Below are 21,005 nucleotides of genomic sequence, written 5' to 3' on the forward strand. Positions count from 1 at the left end.
TCACCATGCTACACGCATTCTCATCACAATGTTCGATGACCCCTGACATCACAATGTTCCATAACCCCTGTCATCAAAATGCTCCATGACCCTTTTCATCAAATTGCTCCATGACCCTGTCATCAAAATGCTACCAAACCTTCTCATCACAATGCTCTATGAAATTTCCATCACAATGCTCCATGACCCTTGTCATCAAAATGCTCCACGCTTTTGTCTGAAAAATCCTCCATGACCCTTGTCATCACAATGTGCCATGCACTTTTCATCACAACGGTCCACAAATTTGTCATGGCAATGCTCCATAAAACTTGTAATCACAATGCTCCATGCCCTTCTCATAACAATGCTCAATTACCCCTGTCAAAAAAATGCTCCATGACCCCTGACATCACATTGTTCCATGGCCTTGTCATCACAAGGCTCCATGACACATGTCATCACAATGCTCCAAGGACCCTGTAATCACAATGCTCCATGCCCTTGTCATCACAAAGCTCCATGACACATGTCATCATAAAGTTCCATGGACTTCTCATCAAAATGCTACATGCCCTTGTCATCACAATGCTCCCAGACCACTATAATCACAATGCTCCATGCCCATTTCCATCTCAATGCTCCATAAACCCTGTCATCACAATGCATCATGTCCATCATCATAATGCTTCCGGCTACTGTCACCACAATGAAATCAAAATTCTCCATGACCTCTGTCATCACAATGCTCCATGACCCCTGTCATCACAATACTCCATGAACATTTTCAGCCCAATGCTCCATGACCCTTGTCATCACAATGATCCATGCCCGTGACATCCCAGAGCTCCATGACCCTTGTACTCACAATGCTCTGTGACGCTTTTCATCACAGTGCTCCATGACACCTGTCATCACAATGCTCCATTCCTTTGTCAGCAAAATGCTACATGACCTTGTCTTTACAATGCTCTATGTGCTTGTCATCACAATACTCCATTTCCATTGTCATCACAATCCTCCATGAACCTTGGGATCACATTGTTCCATGCCCTTGTCATCACAATGCTCCATGCTCCTTGAAATCAAAATGATCCATGACCTCTGTCATCACAATGCTCCAAACCCTTGTAATCACAAAGTTCCATAACACTTGTCATCACAGTGCGCCATGATGCCTGTCATCACAGTACTCCATGCCCTTTTCATCAAAATGCTCCATGACCTTTGTCATCACAATTCTCAATACACTTGTCATCACAATGCTCCCTGACACTTGTCGTCAGAATGCTCCTTGAAACCTGTCACGAAAAGGCTCCATGCCTTTTTCATCACAATGCCCCATGCCGTTTGCATAACAATGCTCTATGCCATTGTCATCAACATACACCACAAGCTTGTCATCAGCATGCTCCATGACCCTTATCATCACAATTCTCCATGCACTTGTCAGCACAATGCTCCCTGACCCTTGTCATCACATTGGTCCAAGCCATTGTCATCACAATGATCCATTACCTTTGTCATCAGAATCCTCCATGACACTTGGCATCACAATGCTCCATGCCCTTGTCATCAAAATGGGCCATTCCAACTTTCATCGCAATAATCCATGAAACTAATTAGACCAATGCTCCTTGCCCTTATCATCACAATGTGCCATTCCAACTGTCATCACAATAATCCATGAAACTTATTAGACCAATGCTGCATGCCCTTGTCTTAACAATACTCCATGCCCTTGTTATCACAATGCTCCATGAACCCTGTCATCACAGTGCTCCGTGACTCCAGTCATCACAATGTTTCATGACCTTTGTCATCACAATGGTCCATATCCTCGTCATCAACATTCTATGTGACCTTTTTATCCACAGTGCTCCATGAACTTTTCATAACAATTCTCTTTGATCCTTTTCATCACAATGCTCTATGCCTTTCTCAGCACAATGCTCCATGACCATTGTCATCACAATGCTCCATGCGCTTGTCAGCACAATGCTCCATGACACATGTTATCACAATGCATCATGAGCTTGTCATCACACTGCTCCACAATCTTGTCATCACAATGCTCCATAAACCTTGTCATCACAATGCTCCATGCACTTCTCATCAAAATGCTTTCTCACCACTGATATCACAATGTTACATCACTGTTCGGCAAAATACTCCCTCTCCCCTCTCATCATAATATTCCATGACTCCTGTCATCACAGTGGTACATGCACTTATCATCACAATGTTTGATGACCCCTGACATCACAATGTTCCATAACCCCTGTTATCAAAATGCTCCATGACCCGTTTCATCAAAATGCTCCATGACCCCTGACATCACAATGTTGCATAATCCATGTCATCAAAATGTTCCATGACATTTTTCATTAAATTGCTCCATGACCCTGTCATCACAGTGCTCTCTGCGCTTCTCATCACAATGCACAACCCTCTTGTCATCAAAATGCTCCATGACCTTTGTCATCACAAAGATCCATTACACTTGGCATCACAATGCTCCATGTCATTGTCATCACAATGCTCCATGAACGCTCTAATCACCTTGCTCCATGCCCTTGTTATCACAAATCTCCATGACACATGTCATCAGAATACTCCATGGCCTTCTCATCACAATGCTCCATGCCCTTGCCATCACAATGCTCCATTACCCCTGTCATAACAATTCTCCATGACCCCTGCCATCAGGATGTTCCTTGACCTTGTCATCACAAGGCCCCATGACTCTTCTCATCACAATGCTCCAAAACCCCTGTAATCACTATGCTCCATGCCCTTTTTCATCTCAATGATCCATGAACACTGTCATCACAATGCACCATGCCCATCATCATAATGCTTCATGCTATTGTCATCACAAAGAAATCAAAATGCTCCATGAATTCTGTCATAACACTGTTGCAAACCCTTGTTATCACAATATTCCATAACACTTGTCATCACAATGCCCCATGATATTCGTCATCACAATTATCCATGTTCTTCTCATCACAATGCTCCATGACCTTTGTCATCACAATGCTCAATACACTTGTCATCAAAATGCTCCCCGACACTTGTTATCTGTATGCTACTTGAACCCTGTCATGACAAGGCTCCATGCCTTTTTCATCAAAATGTTCCATGCCCTTTTCATCACAATGCTCCAAGACCCCTCTAATCCCAATGCTCCATGCCCTAGTCATCACAAAGCTCTGTGATGCATATCATTAGAGTGCCCCTTGGACTTCTCCTCACAATGCTCCATGCCCTTGTTATCACAATGTTCCAAGACCCGTGTAATCACAGTGGTCCATGTCCCTTTTCATCAGTATGCAACATAAGATTTTTCATCACAAGCCTCCATGGTTTTCTTATCACAATACTCCAGGACCTTGTCATCACAATGCTTCATGACCTTGTCATGAAATTTCTCAATGGCCATTCTCATCATAATGCTCCAAGCCCTAGTCATCACAATGCTCCATTATATTTGTCATCCCGATCTTCCATTACATTTGGCATCACAATGCTCCCTGCCATTGTCATTGCAATGGACCATGACATATGTCATCACAATGCGAACTGACACCTTTCTTCACAATACTCCATGAACTTCTCATCACAATGCTCCATGCCCCTGTCATCACAATGCTCCATGACCCCTGCCATCAAGATGTTCCTTGGCCTTGTCATCACAAGGATCCATGACCCTTCTCATCACAATGCTCCAAGACCCCTGTAATCACAATGCTCCATGCCCATTTTCATCTCAATGATCCATGAACCCTGTCATCACAATGCACCATGCCCATCATCATAAAGCTTCATGCTATTGTCATCACAATGATATCACAATGCTCCATGAACTTTGCCATAAAAATGCTGCATACCCTTGTGATCACAATATTCCGTAACACTTGTCATCACAATGCCCCTTGAAACTCGTCATCACAATTATCCATGGTCTTCTCATCACAATGCTCCATGACCTTTGTCATCACAATGCTCAATACACATGTCATCAAAATGCTCGCCAACTTTTGTTATCTCTATGCTCCTTGAACTCTGTCATGACAAGGCTCCATGTCTTTTTCATCACAATGTTCCAAGCCCTTTTCATCACAATGCTCCAAGACCCCTGTAATCACAATGCTCCATGCTCCTGTCATCACAAAGCTCAATGACTCATGTCATTAGAATGTTCCTGGGCCTTCTCCTCACAATGCTCCATGCCCTTGTCATCACAATGTTCCAACACCCCAGTAATCACAATGGTCCATGCCCCTTTTCATCAGTATGTTCCATGAGGTTTGTCATCACAAGGCTCCATGGTTTTGTCATCACAATGCTCCAGGACCTTGTCATCACAGTGCTTCACGACCTTGTCATGAAAATTCTCAATGGCCCTTGTCATCATAATGCTCCAAGCCGTAGTCATCACAATGCTCCATTATATTTATCATCACAATCCTCCATTACATTTGGCATCACATTGCTCCCTGCCATTGTCATCACAATGGACCATGACATATGTCATCACAATGCTCCCTGACACCTGTCTTTACAATAATCCATGACCTTCTCATCACAGTGTTCCATGCCCTTGTCATCACAATGCTGCAGGACCAGTGTCATCACAATAATCTATGAAACTTGTCAGAGCAATGCTCCATGCCCTTGTCATCACAATGCTCCAGGAACCCTGTCATCACAATGCTCCGTGACTCCTGTCGTCACAATACTTCATAACGTTTGTCATCACAATGGTCCATGCCCGCGTCATCACAATGCTCTGTGACATTTGTAACCACAATGATCCATGAACTTTTCATCACAATGCTCCGTGACCATTGTCATCACAATGCCCCATGCCGTTTTCATCACAGTGCTCCATGCCCCTCTTCATCAGTATGCTCTATGAGACTTGTCATCACAAGGCTCCATGGTTTTCTCATCACAGTGCTCCAGACCATTTTCATCACAATGCTTCACGACCTTGTCATGAAAATTCTCAATGGCCCTTGTCATCATAATGCTCCAAGCCCTAGTCATCACAATGCTCCATTATATTTGTCATCACAATCCTCCATTACATTTGGCATCACAATGCTCCCTGCCATTGTCATCTCAATGGACCATGACATATATCATCACAATGCTCAGTGACACCTGTCTTCACAATACTCCATTACCTTCTCATCACAATGCTCCATGTGCTTGTCACCAAAATGCACCATGTCCACTCTCATCACAATAATCTATGAAACTTGTCAAACCAATGTTCCAAGCTCCTGTCATCACAGTGATCCATGTCCTTGTCATCACAATGCTCCATGACCCCTGTCATCACAATGCTACGTGACTACAGTCACCACAATGATTCATAATGTTTGTCATCAAAATGGTCCATACCCGCATCATCGCAAGGCTCTGTGACCTTTGTAACCACAATGCTCCATGAACTTTTCATCACAATGCTCCGTGACCCTTGTCATCACAATGTGCCAAACGATTTTCATCACAACGTTCCACAACCTTTTCATTGCAATGCTCCATAAACCCTGTAATCACACTGCTCCATGCCCTTGTCATCACAAAGCTCCATGACGCATGTCATCAGAATGCTCCATGGCCTTCTCATCACAATGATCCATTACCCATGTCATTACAATGCTACTTGAATCCTGCCATCACGATGTTCCATGGCCTTGTCATAACAAGGCTCCATGACCCTTCTCATCACAATGCTCCAAGACCCCTGTAATCACAATGCTCCATGCCCCTTTTCTTCAGTATGCTCCATGAGACTTGTCATCACAATGCTCCATTAATTTCTCATCACAATGCTCCAGGACATTGTCATCACAATGTTTCATGCCCTTGTCATGAAAGTTCTCATTGGCCATTCGCATCATAATGCTGCAAGCCGTAGTCATCACAGTGCTCCATTATATTTGTAATCACAATCCTCTATTACATTTGGCATCACAATGCTCCCTGCCATTGTCATCGCAATAGACCATGACATATGTCATCACAGTGCTCCCTGACAGCTGTCTTCTCAATAATCCATGACCTTCTCATCACAATGCTCCATGCCCTTGTCATTACAATGCACCATGCCCACTGTCATCACAATAATCTATGAAACTTGTCAGACCAATGTTTCATGCCCCTGTCATCACAATGCTCCATGCCCTAGTCATCACAATGCTCCATGACCCCTGTCATCACAATGCTCCATGACTCCAGTCCTCATGATGCTACATAACGTTTGCCATCACAGTGGGCCATGCCCGCATCATCACAAGGCTCTGTGACATTTGTAAACACAATGCTCCATGAACTTCTCTTCACAATGCTCCATGACCACTGTCATCACTGTGCTCCATGCCTTTGGCAGAAAAATATTCCATGTCCGTTGTCATCACAATGTGCCACACGCTTTTCCTCACAACGGTCCACAAATTTTCATTGCAATGCTCCATAAACCTTGTAATCACAATGCTCCATGCATTTCTCATCAAAATGCTCTCTCACAAGAGATATCACAGTGTTACATCACTAGTCGTCACAATACTCCCTCACACCCGTAAGCAAAATATTCCATGACCCCTGTCATCAGAATGCTACATCCCCTTATAATCACAATGTTCCATGACCCCTGACATCACAATGTTCCATAACCCCTGTCATCAAAATGCTCCATGATCCTTTTCATCCCAAAGCTCCATGACCCCAGACATCACAATGTTCTATAACCCCTGTCTTCAAAATATTCCATTACACTTTTCATCAAATTCCTGCATAACCTTGTCACCAAAATTCTCCCTGCCCTTCTCATCACAATGCATCACACCCTTGTCATCAAAATGCTCCATGACCTTTGTCATCACAAAGCTCCATGACCCTTGGCATCACAATGCTGCATGTCATTGTCATCACAAAGCTCCATGACACTTGTCATCACAATGCTCGATGCCCTTCTCATCACAATGTTCCATGTCCTTGTCATTACAAACCTCATTGACTCATGTATCACAGTGTTCCGTGCCCTTGTCATCACAATGTTCCATGCCCACTCTCATCACAATAATCCATGAAACATTTCAGAGCAATGCTCCATGTCCTTCTCATCACAATGCTCCATTACCCCTCTCATAACAATTCTCCATAACTCCTGCCATCACAATGTTCCATGGCCTTGTCATTCACAAATGTCCATGACACTTGTTATCTCAATGCTCCAAGACCCCTGAAATCAAAATTCTCCATGCCCTTGTCATCAGAAAAATCCATGACGCATGTCATCAGAATGTTCCATGCCCTTGTCATCACAACGCTCCTTGCCCTTCTCATCACAATGCTCCAAGACCCTTTTAATCACAATGTTCCATGCCCGTTTTCGTCTCAATGCTCCATGACACCTGTCAACACAATGCACCATGCCCATCATCATAATGCTTCAGGCTATTGTCATCACAATGGAATCAAAATGCTCGATGACCTCTGTCATCACAATGCTCCAAACTCTTTTGATCACAATTTTCCATAACACTTATCGTCACAACACCCCATGCCGCTCATCATCACAATTATCCATGGTCTTCTCATCACTATGCTCCATAACCCTTGTCATCACAATGCTCTATACACTTGTCATCACAATGCTCCCTGACACTTGTCGTCAGTATGCTCATTGAACCCTATCATGACAAGGCTCCATGCCCTTTTCATCACAATTCTCCAAGACCCCTGTAATCGCAGTGCTCCATGCACTTGTCATCACAAAACTCCATGATGCATGCCATCAGAATACTCCATGGCCTCCTCACAATGCTCCATGCCCTTTTCATAACAATGTTCCAAGACTCCTGTAATCACAATGCCCCATGCCCCTTTTCATCAGAATGCTCCATGAGACTTGTCATCACAAGTCTCCTTGGTCTTCTATTCACAATGCTACATTTCCTTGTCATCACAATGTTCCATGACGCCAGTAATCACAATACTCCATGAACATTTTCAGCCCAATGCTCCATGACCTTCTCGTCACAATGCTCCATGACCAATATCATCACAATGCTCCATGACCACTGTCATCACAACACTCCATGACCGCTGACAACACAGTGATACGGGGCTCTTGTCATCACAATGCTCAATTCCCTACTCATCACAATGCTCCTTGATCCCTGTCATCACTATACTCCATGAACATTTTCAGACCAATGCTCCATGACGCTTGTCATCACAATGATCCATGCCCTTGTCATCCCAATGCTCCATGACCCCTCTATTCACAATGCTCAGTGACGCATGTCACCAATGTGCTCCATGACATCTGTCATCACAATGCCCCATGCCTTTGTCAGCAAATTGCTACATGACTTTGTCATTAAAATGCGCTATGCGCTAGTCATCACAAAACTGCATTACCATTGTCATCACAATCCTCCATGAACCTTGGGATCACATTGCTTCATGCCCTTGTCATCAAAATGGTCTATGCTCCTTGAAATCAAAATGATCCATGACCTCTGTCATCACAATGCTCCAAACCCTTGTGATCACAATGTTCCACAACACTTGTCATCACAAAGTTCCATGATGCCTGTCATCACAATATTCCATGTCCTGTTCATCACAATGTTCCTTGATCTTTGTCATCACAATTCTCAATACACTTGTCATCACAGTGCTCCCTAACTCTTGTCGTCAGAATGCTCCTTGAACCCTGTCACTAAAAGGCTCCATGCCTGTGTCATCACACTGTCCCATGCCATTTTCATCACAATGCTCCACGCCATTGTCATCAAAATACTCCACAATTTTGTCATCAAAATGCTCCATGACACGTGTCATCACAATTCTCCTTGCACTTGCCAGCACAATGCTCCCTGACCCTTGTCATCACTAAGCTCCATGCCATTGTCATAAAAATACTCCACAATTTTGTCATCAAAATGCTCCATGACCCTTGTCATCACAATTCTCCATGCACTTGCCAGCACAATGCTCCCTGACACTTGACATCAGAAAGCTCCATGCCATTGTCATCAAAATGCGGCATTACATATGTCATCACAATGCTCCCTGACACCTGTCTTCGCAATACAGCATGACATGGTCTTAACAATGCTCCATGCTGTTGTCATCACAATGCGCCATTCCAACTCTCATTGCAATAATCCATGAAACTTATTAGACCAAGGTTCCATTCCCTTGTCATCACAGTGCTCCATGGCATTGTTATCAAAATGCTCCGTGACTCCAGTCATCACAATGCTTCATGACTTTTGTCATCAAAATGGTCCATGCCCTCGTCATCAACCGTCTCTGTGACCATTTTAACCTCAATGCTCCATGAAATTTTCATCACAATGCTCTTTAACCCTTGTCATTACAATACTCTATGCCTTTCTCAGCTCAATGCTCCATGACAGTTGTCATCACAATGCTCCATGCACTTGTCAGCACAATGCTTCATGACATGTCATCACAATGCACCATGCGCTTGTCATCACAGTGCTGCACAATCATGTCATCACAATGCTCCATGCACTTCTCATCAATATGCTCTCTCACCACAGATTTCACAATGTTACATCACTATTCATCACAATGCTCCCTCACCCCTGTCAGCACAATGTTCCATGACTCCTGTCATCACAGTGCTACATGCACTTATCATCACAATGTTCGATGACCTATGACATCACAATGTTCCATAACCCCTGTCATCAAAATGCTCCATGACCCTTTTCATCAAAATGCTCCATGTCCCCTGACATCACAACGCTCCATAGCCCATTTCATTACAGTGCTTCATGACGCTCGTCATCTCAGTTATCCATGGTCTTCTTATCACAATGCTCCACGGTCTTGCCATCACAATGCTCCATGCCCTGGTCATCACAATGCTCCATGTCCGTTGTCATCAAAATTCTCCACGTCCTTGTCATCACAGTGCTCCATGGCACTTCTCATCACAATGTTACATGTTTTTGTCATCACAATTCTCCATGCACATGTCATCGCAATGCCCCATGACCCCTGTCATAGCAAGCTCCATGCCTCCATCATCACAATGCTTCACGACATTTTCATCAAAATTCTCAATGGTCGTTGTCATCAAAATTCTCCATGTCCCTTGTCATCACAATTCTCCAAGCCCTTGTCATCACAATGTTCCATTAATTTGTCATCACAATCCTCCAAAACACTTGGCATCACAGTGCTCCATGCCATTGCCATCACAATGTGCCGTTACATATATCATCACAATGCTCCCTGACACCTATCTTCACAATACTGCATGACCTGGTCATCACAATGGTAAATGCCCTTGTCATCACAATGCGCCATTCCAAATGTCATCACAATAATCCATGAAACTTATTAGACCAATGCTCCATGAACTTGTCATCACAATGCTCCATGCCCTAGTTATCACAATGCTCCATGACCCCTGTCATCACAATGCTCCGTGATTCCAGTCATCACTATGCTTCATGACCTTTGTCATGACAATGGTATATGCCCTCATCATCAACAGTCTCAGTGACCGTTTAACCACAATGCTCCATGAACATTTCATCACAATGCTCTTTGACCCTTGTCATCACAATGCTCTATGCCTTTCTCAGCACAATGCTCCATGACTCTTTTCATCAAAATGCTCCATGTGCTTGTCAGGACAATGCTCCCTGCCATTGTCATCACAGTGGACCATGATATATGTCATCACAATGCTCCCTGACACCTTTCTTCTAAATACTCCATGAACTTCTCATCACAATGTACCATGCCCCTGTCATCACAATGCTCCATGCCCTTGTCATCAAAATGCTCCATGACCCCTGTCATCACAATGCTCCGTGACTCCAGTCATCACAATGATTCATAACATTTGTCATAACAATGGTCAATGCCCTCGTCATCACAAGGCTCTGTGACATTTGTAACCACAATGCTCCATGAACTTTTCATCACAGTGCTCCATGACCCTTGTCATCACAATGCTCCATGCCTTTTTCAGAAAAATGCTCCATGACACTTGTCATCGCAAAGTGCCACACACTTTTCATCACAACGGTCCAAAGATTTGTCATCGCAATGCTCCATAAACCTTGTAATCACAATGCTCCATTACCCTGTCATAACAATGCTCCATGACCCGTGCCATCACAGTGTTCCACGGCCTTGTCATCACAAGGCTCCGTGACACTTGCCATCACAATGCTCCAAGACACCTTTAACACAATGCTCTATGTCCTGGTCATCACAAATTTCCATGACACATATGATAATAATATTCCATGGTCTTCTCAACAAAATGCTCCATGCCCTTGTCATCACAGAGCTCCAATATCCCTGTAATCACAATGCTCCATGCCCCTTTTCATCAGTATGCTCCATGAGATTTATCATCTCAGTGCTCAATGGTTTTCTCATCACAGTGCTCCAGCACATTGTCATCACAATGCTTCACGACATTTTCATGAAAATTCTCAATGGCCCTTGTCATCATAATGCTCCAAGCCCTAGTCATCACAATGCTCCATTATATTTGTCATCTCAATCCTCCATTACATTTGGCATCACAATGCTCCCTGCCATTGTCATCGCAATGGGCCATGACATATGTCATCACAATGCTCCCTGACACCTGTTTTCTCAATACTCCATGACCTTCTCATCACAATGATCCATGCCCTTGTTATCACAATGCACCATGTCCACTGGCATCACAATAATCTTTGAAACTTGTCAGACAAATGCTCCATGCCCCTGACATCACAATGCTCCATGCCCTTGTCATCACAATGCTCCATGAACCCTGTCATCACAATGCATCATGCCCATCAGCATAATGCTTCAGGCTATTCTCAGCACAATGAAATCAAAATTCTACATGACCTCTTTCATCACAATGCTCCATGACCCCAGTCATCTCAATACTCCATGAACATTTTCAGCCCAATTCTCTATGACCCTTGTCATTACAATTATCCAAGCCTTCTCATCCCAGTTCTCCATGACCCGTGTATTCACAATGCTCCGTGACGCTTGTCATCACAGTGCTCCATGACACCTGTCATCACAAAGCTCCATTCCTTTGTCAGCAAAATGCTACATGACCTTTTCATTACAATGCTCTATGCGCTTGTCATCACAATACTCCATTACCATTGTCATCACAATCCTCCATGAACCATGGGTTCATATTGCTTCATGCTCTTGTCATCACTATGCTCCATGCTCCTTGAAATTAAAATGATCCATGACCTCTGTCATCCCAATGCTCCAAACCCTTGGGATCACCAAGTTCCAAAACACTTCTCATCACGCTCCATGATGCCTGTCATCACAATACCCCATGCACTTTTCATCACAATTCTCCATGACGTTTGTCATCACAATTCTCAATACACTTGCCATCACAATGCTCCCTGACACTTGTCGTCAGAATGCTCCTTGAAACCTGTCACGAAAAGGCTACATGCCTTTTTCATCACAATGCCCCATGCCGCTTTCATCAAAATGTTCCATGCCATTGTCATCAAAATACTCCACAAGCTTGTCATCAGAATGTTCCATGACCCTTGTCATCAGATTTCTCCATGCACTTGTCAGCACAATGCTCCCTGACCTTTGTCATCACAATGCTCCAAGCCATTGTCATCACAAGGCTCCATTACCTTTGTCATCAGAATCCTCCATGACACTTGGCATCACAATGCTCCATGCCATTGCCATCACAATGTGCCGTTACATATATCATCACAATGCTCCCTGACACCTATCTTCACAATACTGCATGACCTGGTCATCACAATGGTAAATGCCCTTGTCATCACAATGCGCCATTCCAAATGTCATCACAATAATCCATGAAACTTATTAGACCAGTGCTCCATGAACTTGTCATCACAATGCTCCATGCCCTAGTTATCACAATGCTCCATGACCCCTGTCATCACAATGCTCCGTGATTCCAGTCATCACTATGCTTCATGACCTTTGTCATGACAATGGTATATGCCCTCATCATCAACAGTCTCAGTGACCGTTTAACCACAATGCTCCATGAACTTTTCATCACAATGCTCTTTGACCCTTGTTATCACAATGCTCTATGCCTTTCTCAGCACAATGCTCCATGACTCTTTTCATCAAAATGCTCCATGTGCTTGTCCGGACAATGCTCCCTGCCATTGTCATCACAGTGGACCATGATATATGTCATCACAATGCTCCCTGACACCTTTCTTCTAAATACTCCATGAACTTCTCATCACAATGTTCCATGCCCCTGTCATCACAATGCTCCATGCCCTTGTCATCAAAATGCTCCATGACCCCTGTCATCACAATGCTCCGTGACTCCAGTCATCACCATGATTCATAACATTTGTCATAACAATGGTCAATGCCCTCGTCATCACAAGGCTCTGTGACATTTGTAACCACAATGCTCCATGAACTTTTCATCACAATGCTCCATGACCCTTGTCATCACAATGCTCCATGCCTTTTTCAGAAAAATGCTCCATGACACTTGTCATCACAAAGTGCCACGCACTTTTCATCACAACGGTCCACAGATTTGTCATCGCAATGCTCCATATACCTTGTAATCACAATGCTCCATTACCCTGTCATAACAATGCTCCATGACCCGTGCCATCACAGTGTTCCACGGCCTTGTCATCACAAGGCTCCGTGACACTTGCCATCACAATGCTCCAAGACACCTTTAATCACAATGCTCTATGTCCTGGTCATCACAAATTTCCATGACACATATCATAATAATATTCCATGGTCTTCTCAACAAAATGCTCCATGCCCTTGTCATCACAGTGCTCCAATATCCCTGTAATCACAATGCTCCATGCCCCTTTTCATCAGTATGCTCCATGAGATTTATCATCTCAATGCTCAATGGTTTTCTCATCACAGTGCTCCAGGACATTGTCATCACAATGCTTCACGACATTTTCATGAAAATTCTCAATGGCCCTTGTCATCATAATGCTCCAAGCCCTAGTCATCACAATGCTCCATTATATTTGTCATCTCAATCCTCCATTACATTTGGCATCACAATGCTCCCTGCCATTGTCATCGCAATGGGCCATGACATATGTCATCACAATGCTCCCTGACACCTGTTTTCTCAATACTCCATGACCTTCTCATCACAATGATCCATGCCCTTGTTATCACAATGCACCATGTCCACTGGCATCACAATAATCTTTGAAACTTGTCAGACAAATGCTCCATGCCCCTGACATCACAATGCTCCATGCCCTTGTCATCACAATGCTCCATGAACCCTGTCATCACAATGCATCATGCCCATCAGCATAATGCTTCAGGCTATTCTCAGCACAATGAAATCAAAATTCTACATGACCTCTTTCATCACAATGCTCCATGACCCCAGTCATCTCAATACTCCATGAACATTTTCAGCCCAATTCTCTATGACCATTGTCATTACAATTATCCAAGCCTTCTCATCCCAGTTCTCCATGACCCGTGTATTCACAATGCTCCGTGACGCTTGTCATCACAGTGCTCCATGACACCTGTCATCACAAAGCTCCATTCCTTTGTCAGCAAAATGCTACATGACCTTGTCATTACAATGCTCTATGCGCTTGTCATCACAATACTCCATTACCATTGTCATCACAATCCTCCATGAACCATGGGTTCACATTGCTTCATGCTCTTGTCATCACAATGCTCCATGCTCCTTGAAATTAAAATGATCCATGACCTCTGTCATCCCAATGCTCCAAACCCTTGGGATCACAAAGTTCCATAACACTTCTCATCACGCTCCATGATGCCTGTCATCACAATACTCCATGCCCTTTTCATCACAATTCTCTATGACCTTTGTCATCACAATTCTCAATACACTTGTCATCACAATGCTCCCTGACACTTGTCGTCAGAATGCTCCTTGAACCCTGTCACGAAAAGGCTACATGCCTTTTTCATCACAATGCCCCATGCCGCTTTCATCAAAATGTTCCATGCCATTGTCATCAAAATACTCCACAAGCTTGTCATCAGAATGTTCCATGACCCTTGTCATCAGATTTCTCCATGCACTTGTCAGCACAATGCTCCCTGACCCTTGTCATCACAATGCTCCAAGCCATTTTCATCACAAGGCTCCATTACCTTTGTCATCAGAATCCTCCATGACACTTGGCATCACAATGCTCCATGCCATTGTCATCACAATGGGCCATTACATATGTCATCACAATGCTCCCTGACAACTGTCTTCACAATAATGCATGAGCTGGTTATAAATATGCTCCATGCCCTTGTCATCACAATGCGCCATTCCAACTGCTATCACAATAATCCATGAAACTTATTAGACCAATGCTCCATGCCCTTGTCATTACAATGCTCCATGCCCTTGTTATCACAATGCTCTACAACCTTGTCCTCACAATCCTCCATAAACCTTGTCCTCATAATGCTCCATGCAATTCTTATCAAAATGCTCTCTCTCCACTGTTATCAAAATGTTCCCTCACTAGTCATCACAGTACACCCACTCCCCTGACATCACAATGTTCCATAACACCTGTCATCAAAATGTTCCATGACACTTTTCATCAAATTGCTCCATGAACCTTTCAGCACAATGTTCCCTGAACTTCACAGCAGAATGCACCACACACTTGTCATCAAAATTCTCCATAACCCCTGACATCACAGTGCTCCATGACCCCTGTCATAACAATGCTTCATGACCCCTGCCATCACAATGATCCACAGCCATGTCATCCCAAGGCTCCATGACCCTTGTCATCACAATGTTCCAATACCCCTGTAATCACAATGCTCCATGCCCTTGTCATCACAAAGCTCCATGACATATGTCATCAGAATGCTCCTTGGCCTTCTCATTCACGATGCTCCATGCCCTTGTCATCACAATGCTCGAAGACGCCTCTAATCACAATGCTCCATGCCCCTTTTCATCACAATGCTCCATGAACCCTGTCATCACAATGCACCATGCCCATCATCATAATGCTTCATGCTATTTTCATCACAGTGAAATCAAAATGCTCCATGACCTCTGTCATCACAATGCTCCAAATCCTTGTGATCAAAATGTTCCATAACACTTATCATCACAACGCCCCATGACACTCATCATCACAATTATCCATGGTCTTCTCATCACAATGTTCCATGACATTTTTCATCACAATGCTCAATACCCTTGTCATCACAATGCTCCCTGACACTTGTCATTTGTATGCTCCTTAAACCCTGTCATGAAAAGGCTCCATGCCTTTTTCATCACAATGTTCCATGCCCTTTTCATCACAATGCTGTAAGACCCCTGTAATCACAATGCTCCATGCCCCTTTTCATCAGAATGCTCCATGAGACTTGTCATCACAAGGCTCCATGGTCTTCTCATAACAATGTTCCAGTACCTTGTCATCACATTGTTCCATGACCCCTGTCATCACAATACTCCATGAATATTTTCACCCCAATGCTCCATGACATTCTCATCACAATGGTCCATGAACCCTGTCATCACAATATTCCATGACCACTGTCATCACAACGCTCCATGAACCCTGAGAACACAATGATCCTGGAACTTTGTCATCAAAATGTTCCATGCCCTTGTCATCCCAATTCTCTATGACCCCTGTAATCACAATGCTCCGTGACGCTTGTCATCACAGTGCTCCATGAAACTTGTCATCATAAATCTCCATGCCTTTGTCAGCAATATGCTACATAATCTTGTCATCACAATGCTCCATTTGCTTTTCATCACAATCCTCCATGACCCTTGGGATAACATTGCTTCATTCCCTTGTCATCTTTCTTCTGCCTTTCTGGTTTTTAGACATTTTCAGATGTCCCTTTTGACCGGTGGGAAGTGACAATTCTTTGTAGTGTGGATTTGCATTGTGCGCTTGCTTGATTGGCCAAAAAGGTCATATGTGTTTTCTCCTGAATACATTCAGGAGAAAAGTCATACGCCGTTTTTGGCCAAGTGCATCATTGTCGAAGTTGTGATACTTTTCCTGTGCTTTAAAGGCGATTCCAATTTACCTCTTGAAATATGTTTTGTGCAATTCTGCCTCATTTTCAAGTCCGCTTCGTTGCCTTCCCTCAACAGATTTTGGAAGAGAGTAGTCCTTTATAACTCTGCAGCTTTGTGAATTGCTGTGCCCCTGAGCTCCAATTTTCAAATCCCATTTTTGGGAGCTGACCGCAAATCCACAATTTTGCTTCAGGACCTATACTGGTTCCAGGGGTGGCTATACTGTTCCCTGCGGGTGGCTGAGGCTTTGGTTAATTCTTCTTCCTGACGGGAATTTAGAGTGACATGTGCCCGTCCAAATGCCTACATCTACTGTCTGATTGGTTCTCCCTCTTCCCTTTCATCCTCTGCACAATTAGCAAACTGTGCGAACCAGGAGGTTATAGGAGCTGACTCTGCTAAGTTGGGAGATTGATAGTAAGGCAGTTGGAATGTCAAACTGGAGCACAAAGAGAGGAAAAATTAGGAGACATTTAGAAACCTTTCGCCATCACAGGGTGACCATTCTGTAGGTTTCCCATACATGTTATAACTGTATTGATATTCCCTTCTACCTGGAGATTTGGGACCCATGGAATGGTGGCATGCATTACTATTTAAAAGGGTCTGCATTTTTCTCCCAATCTCACCAGTCCTCTCAGTGCCAAGTGTCCAGCCTTATATCTCATCCAGCTGTCTTTGCAGATAGGGTCATTCCAGGTGTCATCAGAACCCCTGAAGGAATTGTGTAGGAATTTTGCTGTTTTTTTGTTTTGTTTTTGAAATTCATTTTTATAATGGGGTTCAGCTGATTTTCACTGACATGTTTATGCCAGTCTGGACACACTTGATTCCCTTACAGAGACATATCAATACATAGGTTTTAAGATTCTTAGTAGTCAGATATATTCCTCTGCGGGGAATAGGCGTTTTGAGTCCCATTCACTGAGGAAGGTGTAGGTCTTGTCTATTCAGTATTTGGTTTATAGAATGGTACCCGTGCTAATATCAAACTCGGGGTTTATGCATCACCCCATCTCTCCTTTCTCCTTAAGGAGGCATAAGAGTGTTTTCTAAATGTGAGACTCTGTTCTCTTTCTTAATTCAGTTAATGTGTTGTGATGTTGACATTCCCTCTGTAAGTGATATCTTATGATAAGATTCTTTTTTCTGTGTGACTAATTTCACTTAGAATCATTATACATAAATCCACTCATTATGCTGCTACTGGCCTTATGACATTGATTTCACGTCTGAGTGATATTCTGTTGTATAAAATTACCACAATTTCTTTAGGCTTTTCTCTTTTTCCTGGGATATTTTAGGTGTTCCAAAGTTCAGGTTCTTGTACGCAGAGCTGCCCTAAACTTTGGGGTACCTGTGTATTGTTGATATTTAGTCTTCCCAAGTTATATGCCCATGAGTTGAAATTCCCTTTGCTCGGGGGCTTTGTATTTTTGATGTTTTAGGAAACAGCATACACTTCTTCCGAGTGGCTCTTGGATATTTATACCACCCATCAGCGTGACTAGGCTCCCTGTTCTCCATGGCCTCTCCTGCATTTCTGGTTTGTACACATTTTTTGGATGGCCTTTCTGAGCAGTGGTAATTGAGACTTCTTTGTTGTGCGGATTTGCATTTCCCGCTTGCTTGGTTGGCCAAAAACTCTGTATGTGTTTTATTTTCCTGAAGATATTCACGAAAAAACACATACACCCTTTTTTGCCCAACTGCATCATTTTAGAAATTCTGCTGCTTTTCATATGCTTTAAATGTGAGTACAATCTACCTTTTGAAATCTGTTTCCTGCAATTCTGCCTCTCATTCAGATGCTCTTCGTTGCCTTACCTGAATATATTTTTGGACGTTGGTTATCATTTATATCTTTGCAGGTCTTTGAATTGTCTGCTCCTGAGCTCCATTTTGCAACTCGCTTTTTTTGTGAGCTGGCCGCCAAACCATTGGATTGCTTCAGGCCCTATTCTGGTTCTGAGGAGGCAGGCTGAGCCTTTGTTTAATTCTTCTTCCTAATGGGAAATTAGAGTGACATGTTCCTTTGAAAACTCCTACAGCTAATGCCTCATTGGTTCCCCCTCTTCCCATTTATCCTCTGCATAAATTGCAAACTGTGTGACACAGGAGGTTAAAGGTGCTGATTCTCCAAGTGGGGAGATTGTTAGTAATGTGGCTGGAATGGCGAACCCCAGCACCAAGAGATCAAAAATGAGGTTCATTTTAGACACCTTTCCTGAGCACACAGTGTACATTCATCTCGGTTTCAAGGCATGTTTTCGCTCTCAGAAGATTCCCTTGAACCTGCAGATTTGGGACCCATGGAATGGGTACCAGGCAGTATTACTTTAAATTGTCTGCATTTCCTCACCCATCCTCTTTAACATCTCTTAGCATGCATAGCTTCCAGCCTTATATATCATCCTGCCTTGGGTCTAAATGTGTTCAATCCATGTTACATCATAGCCGTTCAACAAAAGTTGTAAGAATTTTTGTCTGTCTCACTGTTTTTATAAATATTTTTAAATTTATTTTTATATTGGATATAGCTGATTTTCAAAGCTCTGTTTTTTGCTGCTGCACATCCACTTGATTCATGTACTGTGAGACAACAATAAATTATTTTTCAGATGCTTACCAGTAATATGTATTATTTTCCAGTTACTTGAGTGAGCTGAGTTCAGTTCTTTTAGGTACTGTGTAGGCCTTGTCAGTTATTCAATTTGATACTTGGAATGGTAACTTTGCTAGTTTCAACCTCCTGGAAAATACCTCACCATTCCCCAGCTTTCCAATTTAGCAGCCTTATGTGTATTTTCTACATATTTGACTATGTTTCTGTTTTGTAGTTTATTTCATGTGTAGCCATTTTTTATTCCACCTTTAAGTGACATCTTGTGATATGTGTCTTTTTCTTTCTGACATATGTCACTTAGAATGATCATATGTAACTCCTCCAGAGTTGTTCCAACTGGCCTTATTTCATTGATTTCTGGATGAGTAATATTCCACTCTACATAAGTAGCCCATCTCTTTTATCCATTTTATCCTTCCAGGGACATTTAGGTTATATCCAAGTGGAGGCCCTTTTTAACAGAGAGGTGGTAAACGTTGGTGTGCCTGTTTTCTGTCGATTTTTGTTTTTCCCAAGGTATACGCCCATGAGTGCAAGTGCCCTATGCTCTGTAGCTCATTTTTTAGATGTTTTAGCAAACACAATACACTTCTCCAGAGTGGCCGTTGGCAAATTACAATTCCACTATCAGCCTCACAGGGCTCCCTTTTCTCCTCGCCCTGTACTGCATTTCTGGTGTTTACGCTTTATGTGGATGGCCCTTCTGACTGATATGAAGCGATACATTTTGTAGTATTGATTTTCAGTGCCCACCTGTTTGGTTGGATAAAAAGTGTGTATGGCCTTTCCTTGAATATATTCAGAAAAAATGCATATGCCCTTTTGGGCCAACTGCATCATTGGCGATGTTCAGCCCGTTTTCTTGTACTTTAATGGGGAGTCCTTTCTACCTCTTCAAATCTGTTTCCTGCCACTCTCCCTTGCTTACAAATCCTTTTCTGTGACTTACCTCAAGACATTTTTCGACGATATTTTCAACTCTGCAGTTTCATGAATTTTAGTGTCCCTGAGTTCTATTTTTCATCTTGTGTTTTAGGAAACTGGACACAAAACAGCGTTATTTCCTCTAGCCCTATTCTGTTTCCGTGGGCAATTCTAGCCTTTGATGAATTTGTCTTCCGGATTGGAAATTAGAGTGGCATGTGCCTGTCTGGACACCTAAGACTGGTCTCTAAATTTTTCTCATCCTTCCGCTTCATCCTCTGGACAAATTCCAAACTGTGTGCAACAGGATGTTGACGGTGCTGATATCCCCAAGTGAGGAGATTGTTA

The sequence above is a fragment of the Mesoplodon bidens genome (genome assembly GCF_964165515.1).
Source record: "Mesoplodon bidens genome assembly, contig: HAP1_SCAFFOLD_34, whole genome shotgun sequence".
NCBI lineage: Eukaryota > Metazoa > Chordata > Mammalia > Artiodactyla > Ziphiidae > Mesoplodon > Mesoplodon bidens.